At 41.0% G+C, this 8,818-nt stretch overlaps 1 protein-coding gene across 2 annotated transcripts in view; it reads right to left on the bottom strand.

Moving 5' to 3' along the window:
- Positions 1-1,543, bottom strand: part of tln1 (talin 1) — a 113,507-nt gene extending 111,964 nt beyond the window's left edge. For both annotated transcript variants that reach the window (XM_032540168.1, XM_032540169.1), the window contains exon 1: positions 1,365-1,543. The gene's annotated coding sequence lies outside the window, so the exon portion shown is untranslated. The remainder of the gene's footprint in view (positions 1-1,364) is intronic.
- Positions 1,544-8,818: the final 7,275 nt, after the last annotated feature.

Below are 8,818 nucleotides of genomic sequence, written 5' to 3'. Positions count from 1 at the left end.
CTTTACCCAGCTCATGAATAGTAATGAGCTCAGGCAGCATGACAACTGACCAGCTGTTGTAATTGTCCTGATTTCTCCGCTTAATTATTCGTTAGTAACTAGAGCCGACAGAGGTTCATCTTCACATTCACGACACAATCACATATGGACCTGACATATTTCAAAAAAGCAGGAAAAAACGGTTGTGTGTGGCAGGGCACCTTTAAGAACTTGAGCCTTGACTTGACACTCTGCTCTGATAGATTTGGGACTTGACTCACAACCCAGACACTTGAAACCGCTCAGGCATCAAGTGCTTTGACATCTTGGTCATCTCCATCTATTACACTGTCAAAAACCAAATACAGTATGATGGGTAAACTGTTCTGGTAGCAAGGATGTTGCAATGACTTTAAAATCCTGCTGTTGGGTCAAACCTACAGGACATTATGGAATTACATGTGTAAAAATCTCCTTAGATTGCATGGAGGCAGTCATAGCATATGCCAGCACATGTAGCACGCCCTGCAACACTGAATACAAACTACTCCCAGAATCCTCCCGTGACAGGCTCACTGTAGTTTTTTTGGCATGTTTTCAAATCAAAACCTGCCTTTTAGCCTACAACTGTCAGACGTGTGGGCTACTGCTCCATGCGAATTCCTCCACTCTGTAGCACACCACATCACAGTGGTGTAAGAATTTACACCCTTAGGCTAGATTTTCTCGCTCGCTTGTCTGCTGGCTGCCTGATAACACGCCCTGGCACTCAGCTTGGTTAACGCAGAACTACAAGAAAAAGACAGAAGGTCACATGTCAGCTTGTCCGGAGTTGGCACACAATGAAGGCTTTAAAGCTGATTTCCTGCTGTGTGTCAGTAACGTTAAGTAGCGAGGTAGTCTCAAGAAAAGAACCTCTTTGAAATACGGAACTTTTGACGGAGCAAAAAAGATGTATCAAAACTCAGAGAGAGCCGCCACCTCAACTAAAAATGCCAGACGCCCTAACGTAACTTGAACACAACACGGCATGTGTCTTCTTGATGGAACAGTGATAGAGACCACAGGAGATTGAGTTGGGTATGTGGAGGGAAGGCATACTTAGCTGGCTGTCTGTCCGTCTGTCGGTTTGTCTGTCTGGCTGAGTGACTGTCTGTGTGGTGCTCGCTACTTCACAGCACGTCGTTCTAAGTTGGTTAACTAGCTAGCTAGCTTGTGGGTTTTCACCCTCTGGGCTGTTCGGACTGCGTCTGTACATTCGCGGGCCTGTGTCTGCGTTCTTTTACGAAGTTTTTCTCGCTTCCACATCGAGTCTCTGCTGACGTCAAGGACTTTTTTGCTAGAATGGTGGAAACTTTTTCAAAGTTAGAAACCTTCATTCTGACCTGAGTGCGTGAATCCACTCCCGCCGGCGGCGCCTCGTACTTTGAAAACCAAAATTTGTGAAAGGTATTTCGATTTATTCCCGGTAGAAGGCAATTTTTCTGCAGCAAGGGGGGAAAAAAAGCCAGATATCGTCTTCTCTTCTCGGTTCCCCTCCCTATCCGCTCTCGGCAGCGCTGGTGCTAACTCCACCCCGGCTGGCTGGAGAGCTGGCTGGCTGCGGCGCCGTGCGGTGGGCCGGGGGCGCCCCTCCGTGGACACTTGATGAACTGCAGCTCTCTGGCACGCGGGGGTTTCTACCTTTAACTGTCTATGGTTTCTACTCTTCAGTCAACTGGCCTTTCTTTCTAGATGCAACTGATCTATGGCAAAAATCCAGTATGGATCTATCCAGTATGGATCTATCCAGTATGGATACTAGGAAGGCAAGCGTTATAATATATATATATATATATATATATATATATATATAAAACTTCAGTACTTTATTTTTTATATTTTATACACTCCTTAAAGCAATTCCACGTTTCACAACCTTCCTGAAAGCATGATGTATTCTCTTAGATTCTTTCAAATTGATTAAATAAAAAAAATGCTCTTCATCTCAGTGTATTTCTTTTTCCTTTTTTAAAATGTATTAATTCTTTTTTAACTGGCTTTCATTGGATCTTCGGCACTTTTGTTTTTATTACACTGTAATACGGACTGAGAAAGGATTCATGCTCATGAGATTTGTATTTTGAAACACTGACACACAAAAAAGCACTTCAGCACTTTACGTTTTATATTTTATGAACACAAACGCATATTCCTTAAAGCGATTCCACGTTTCACAACCTTCCTGAAAGCATGATGTATTCTCTCAGATTCTTTCAAATTGATTAAATTAAAAAAATGCTCTTCATCTCTGAGTGCACTTTTGTTTTTAATTGCACTGTAACACGGACTGAGAAAGGATTCACGTTTATGAGATTTGTATTTTGAAATACTGACCCAAAAAAAACTTCAGCACTTGTAAAAGAGCTACCAAATCCTGCAACAAAGCTGCACTCATGTCTATTTTTTTTTTTTTTTAAATGTAATCATTTTACTGTTATCTTGCTGTTTTTTCCTTTTTTTTATTCATACAATTCTCTCTTGGGATGGACGTTGTCAACCATAATTTTCAATAAACACTAGACTATATGATACTTGAATCAGGGTTGCTTTTAGTGAGTCTACATTACATGGCCTAGATAATAAATACAGCAAAAGTAAAGAAGAAAATCAGAAAGATAAACAATGAGGCTACAGTAGGCCACAGGCTACAAGAGTAGGAATATTCAATTCCAGTTTAAAAGGTCGCCTGATAGGATACTTGAAAGGTTTTCCCAAAATCTATTATCCCCGGGGCCCAGTTTTTCAAAAGTGTTCCTAATGGGATTTTGGATCAAATCTTGGAAAAGGGTTTTCCAAAAACAAAAAGAGGAATTCCAAACTCGGGATCAGAGAATGTAATCCGATCTTACGTTTGATCCGGATCAAACCTGGCCTTTGAGTTTTTTCAAAATTTAGAACACGGTTTGGGATCTGTTTGATTGAAAAAAAAAAAAAAAAACGGATTATCAGAAGGGAGTTTTGATTTTTTAAAGTCAGCAGAGAACAGACGGAGATACATCTTGTGAAGGCAGAGATGGAAAGTTGTTTTTTGTTTTGTTATTTAACATAACAAAATAAGGCATGCAAACTGTTTCTGTTTATTACAGGGTTTCTGTTTCTTAAGATTTAAACAAATAATGACTATTTTTTAGCCACCGGTATTTTGCCTATCGCTTGTTCATTGCTAAGAGCCAGTAGGTGACACTGTTGGTTCAATTTAAGCAGGGTTGTCAAACTCAACTTCACGGACTGGACCTTCAGGCCTTTCATTTTCAGAATGGTGTGATATTAAACAAGTGACACACTGGATATGTGTCATCTTACTCTGAGTTAGAATGAATCTGGCTTAACAGGAGGATTCCTTACTATAGTAGCCTGAGAAATTTTGAAAATATGGCTTTAATTAACGACTTGAAACAAATTTCAAATATAACTTTAATTAGACATTTAAGCCTTTAATTTGAAAATCCTACATCAGAATGGTCCGATATCACCTGCGTGACACACTGGAGATATGTTGTCTCACTCAGAGATGAATCTGGCTTAACAGGAGGATTCCTTTTTAGAGTAGCCTGAAAGAGAGTAAAAATATGGCTTTTAAGCCTGAAAATTATTTCAAATATAGCTTTACTTGTACATTCAAGCCTCTAATTTTAAAATCCTACATCAGAATTGTCTGGTATTACCCGGGTGACACACTGGATATGTGTAGTCTCACACAGACTTGGAATGAAGCTGGCTTAACAGGAGGATTGATTTTTTGAGTAGCCTGAAAAAGACTAAAAATAAAACTTTACTTGGACATTTATGCCTTTAATTTAAAAATCCTACATCAGACTTGTCCGATATTACCTGAGTTACACACTGGATATGTGTAGTCTCACCCAGAGTTGGAATGAATATGGCTCAACAGGAGGATTCATTTTTAGAGAAGCCTGAAAAAGGCATGCAAAATGTTAAGATTCTTAAGATTTAAACAAACAAGGACCATTTGTAGACACAGCTGTTGTGCCTATCTGTTGTTCATGGCTGAGCCAGTAGGCTACACTGTTGGTTCAATTAAAGCAGGGGTGTCAAACTCATTTTCACTAACTGGACATTAAAGCCTGGAATTATAAAATCAGAATTGTCCAATATTACGCGAGTGACACACTGGATATGTGTAGTCTCACCCTGAGTTGGATTGAATCTGGATTAACAGGAGGATTCCTTATTAGAGTAGCCTGAGAAAAAGTAAAAATATGGCTTTTACAGCCTGAAAAAGAATTCAAGTTTAACTTTACTTGTACATTTAAGCCTTTAATTTTAAAATCCTAACTCAGAATGGTTCGATATTACCTGAGAGACAGTGTGGATACGTATTGTCTCACCCAGAGGTGGAATGAAGCTGGATTGACAGTAGCCTGAAAAGGAGTAAAATAGGGCTTTAACAGCCTGAAAAAGATTTCATTATAGCTTTACTTTGAAGCCCTTATTTTTAATATCCTACATCAGAATGCTCCGATATTAGTCATTATTTTAATTTTCACATAATACATAATTTTATTCATTGGTTTGTTTAATACAGGACTGTCCCTGGTCTCCTTGTTCTTTACCTGAGCCTCTACACCCGACTGTCCCTGGTCTCCCTGTTCTTTACCTGAGCCTCTACACCCGACTGTCCCTGGTCTCCCTGTTCTTTACCTGAGCCTCTACACCCGACTGTCCCTGGTCTCCCTGTTCTTTACCTGAGCCTCTACACCCGACTGTCCCTGGTCTCCCTGTTCTTTACCTGAGCCTCTACACCCGACTGTCCCTGGTCTCCCTGTTCTTTACCTGAGCCTCTACACCCGACTGTCCCTGGTCTCCCTGTTCTTTACCTGAGCCTCTACACCTGACTGTCCCTGGTCTCCCTGTTCTTTACCTGAGCCTCTACACCTGACTGTCCCTGGTCTCCCTGTTCTTTACCTGAGCCTCTACACCTGACTGTCCCTGGTCTCCCTGTTCCTTACCTGAGACTCTGCACCCGACACCTGCATAGCCTCCACACCTGACTGTCCATAGCAGCGTCGGACGATTTTCCCTGGTCTTCAACCCAGAATGTTGTAAGTGTAGCCCCAATTGTATTTTTGAAAAGTGGACCGACAAATAGGAAACCGGACAATAGTCTATGTAAAACCCTGAAATCATAAGTTGCCTTTTTTTGTTGTGCTTCAGGTACTGGACGAGCTGTGCTGGGGGCATGCTGGGCAGATGTGTTGCGTTTGTGCTCTGTGTATTTCTGCTGTAGTTTCGATACAGCCACTTCCTTAAACTTTGTCTATCAAGAGACCAGAGACCCAAACGGGGCTCTGAGTTTGTCAGAAGGTCTGAGATCTACCCTAACAGCGGGGCAATCACGTAATTATAATTGTAAAAGCCTGTTATAACTTCAATTTCTTCCATCATGTTTTTATATTTGGATTGTAATCTATGTTTCCCTTTGCATAAAGATATTTCCAGGATTGATTCAGAAAAAAGGCAGAAATAAAGGCATAAACATTCACCAGAATGCAGGAAATGAAGTGTGTCCTCCTCAAAATGTTCGGTGGGAGGTTGGGGGAGGGGGGGACCCCCATACCCCCAAGGATAAAGGTCATCACACAAATCTAGAGGAAAAACCTTGACCTTTGAGCTGCCAGGCCAATTTTGATTAGGCTGGTGCTATTTAACCCTTGTGTGGTGTTACACAGCCAATGTTCCTGGGGTCTGGTGGAGCCACCACATTACGCTTTTAAATCAATGCAAAAACACAATTAAATTACAATGTAAAACCTGCTTAATAGATGTTTACTTTAGCTCAATGATATGTACATCATTTGTGGTTCGTATTTGCCATTTACCCCTGGGAGATCACATTTATGATGATATGATCATTTTCATTTATGAGAAAAGGAAACTTAAAAAAAAGGTTAAACTAAAAAATAGAAACAATATTTCTGATCATTATTGGTGCTTATTTCTTACAACTTAATCAGAACAGGTCAAAGTGCTTGACATGTAACAACGTTGTAACTTTGTGTGGGAGTAACAGGTGCAGAAAGCCCACACTTTCATAACACCTACATTTAAATACCCATTCTTTTTTTCTGAGCCCCCTACACTGTACAAAATTTAACGTAAAATTTACAGTAACTTACCGGCAACAATCGTCCAGCAAGTTACTGTGAATTCTTTTTACAGTAAAAGTTACCATACTTCCATTTACAGTATTTTATGTAAAATACAAAACGATTAAACCCAACATAAGAGAAAAAAACAGTAACTTACTACTTACAGTACTATAGTGGCTATATTGTGATTTTTTTACAGTAATATTTTGACTACTGTGATTTCAACTGTAATACTTAGACTGCTGTGATTTTGTCATGTTGACAGGGTTGTAATGTAACTTTACAACATTGTACTGTAAAAATCATATACAGTGGTGTTACTGTGAAATCTACAGGAAATAACTGGAGATTTCAGAGACATTATTTACAGTGTAGATGGGGCTCTCTCTTCAACAAAGGGTTGAAAACAGTGAATTGCCATCCCTTTAACCTTTTTCTTTGAACAGAGCCCCCTCTAGTGAGCTCAGAAAATGGTTCATGAAGCATCCTTTGGCCATTGCTAGTTGTGTTGTGATGGTGTAATATGTTGTGGATGTTCATACTATTTAAGAACGTGAGCATGCTCACATTTGCACTAAACGCAAAGGACAGCTGAGGCTGATGGGAAAGCCTCTAATTTTGTAGATATTTGGTCTTAAATCAAAGGGCTGGACAAATGAAAACCTAGACCTGATGGAAAAGTCAGGATCAGAGTTATTACATTTCATTGTTAGAATTAATGTCATTTTAGACATTTATATACTTGAAAATGTGAAAATGGTCTCACAGTGGGCCCTTGCAGATTGATTCAAGTGGTTGCTGTAAAAATAGTAGTGAAGCCTGGTTGAGAGCCGCCTGGTCTGCAGCTCGAATGGACCTGCCACAGCAGTCCTCAGCAGCGGGGTGACGCGAGGATACGGTTTCAGGTGAAAGGGTCTGCCGCTGCCGAGTGACCCGACAGAAAACTGACCCGTGAGTAGCAGCGGTAAGAGCTCTGCTGCTTCAAATGGCCTGTATTCATATAGAGCTTTTCTATGTTATATAATCTACATTTTTAACAGGGACAATGCACAATTAAACATTAACCTTGTATAATAACATGGCCAGATGCATTGCACCAGCAGCACAATTGCTATTTTATGGCCAAAGTCCCTGGACAGGTAGGTATAACAACCTCGTCCCCCCCCCCCACACACACTTTCTTTTGCTATATATATATATATAAGTTTTATTCCATGTCATATTCCTCTTACATATCTTGTTGACACTGAACAGTCGCGTTGCATGGGTGTTGCACGTGTGTTTAATGACAACAAAGGCATTCAATCTATCTCAATGTTAGAGTTGTGATGGTTGGAAAAGTGGAAAGATGACCTAAGACAACTTTTCATGGTTTTATTTAGTTTCTGTCTACTTTGAATTTAGTGTATTTTACGATGTTAAAATGACTGTTAAGTTACATGGAGTTGGGGGGGGGGGGGGGGTTAGCAACCCCAATTTTGCAGATGTTTTGTTTAAAAAAAAAAAAAAGAAGAAAAAAATAGGAGAGGATCTTACTCTTTAATAGAAAGATCGGCCTCCTTAGAAATCCTCTCCATAATGTTGTCAGACACTTAAATACCAGAACAAAAGGGTCAGAAGGCTAAGGTAAAACATCCCCAAATTTTGCTCATGATACCTTTAATCAGATAATAGGACAGTTTAGAAAGGCAGGCAAAACCCTAAAATGACAAGAATTTAAAGTGGTTAATACAATTGCTACAAACCTTACTGTTAAAACCTTACTGTTTACCTCAAACAATGCAGCATGTGGTGAACCCAGATCTGGCTTTGCCTCATGCAATAACAGGAAGTTTAACCCAACTGCGATATACATCATTGATATGACAGGTCATACACAAACACATGTAGGTAGAATTGCATAGATGAAGTAAGTAAAAAGAAGCTTTTACCTCACATCACTTCAATTGCCATCTCTGTTGTGAGTTCTAGTGAACCAACGCCACCATGCAGTCTACAGGGTCTGGCTTAAAACGCCTGCAAAATAGTGTGTTTCCAAAAGCCTTGACTGCTCCCTAGCCACACCGGACCACACTGCATGAAGCAATCCTGAGTGCTCCCTATATGTAACATTAATCAAGGCAAGGGTCTCCAGGTGTGCACCTGTTAATGGAGCTGCAGAGGGTCATGAGCTAGAAGGTGGCCTTTCTAGACCACAAACTTACCGATCACACACACATCTCCAAAGCCCTGCGGAGTATGGTCTGACCACAGATAGATTTTAGGGTTGTTTGCATTTCTTTAAATCCATCCCGATTGTCTTGAGCGTTGCAGCGACCGTGGCTCCGTGAAATGGTCTAGAGAAGGAACTTGTTTTGGTAGAACATTTGCAACTCCAGGGTACAAGCGGCCAAAATGGGTTTCCTCAGGAGGGGGGCTGGTCGTCTCCCTTGGAGATAGGGTGAGAAGCTCAGTCCTCCGAGAGGAGCTCGGAGTAGAGCCGCTGCTCCTTCACGTCGAAAGGAGCCAGTTGAGGTGGTTGGGGCATCTGTTAAGGATGCCTCCTGGGCGCCTCCCTAGGGAGGTGTTCCAGGCACGTCCAGCTGGAAGGAAGGAAGCTCGGGGAAGACCCAGGACTAGGTTGAGAGACAATATCTCCAACCTGGCCTGGGAACGCCTCGGGATCCCCCAGTCGGAGCTGGTTGATG

This window comes from Etheostoma spectabile, chromosome 16 (assembly GCF_008692095.1).
Source record: "Etheostoma spectabile isolate EspeVRDwgs_2016 chromosome 16, UIUC_Espe_1.0, whole genome shotgun sequence".
In the NCBI taxonomy this organism is placed as follows: Eukaryota; Metazoa; Chordata; class Actinopteri; order Perciformes; family Percidae; genus Etheostoma; species Etheostoma spectabile.
Note: the sequence above shows the minus strand (reverse complement) of the source record. Positions and strands in the feature narration are given on the sequence as shown.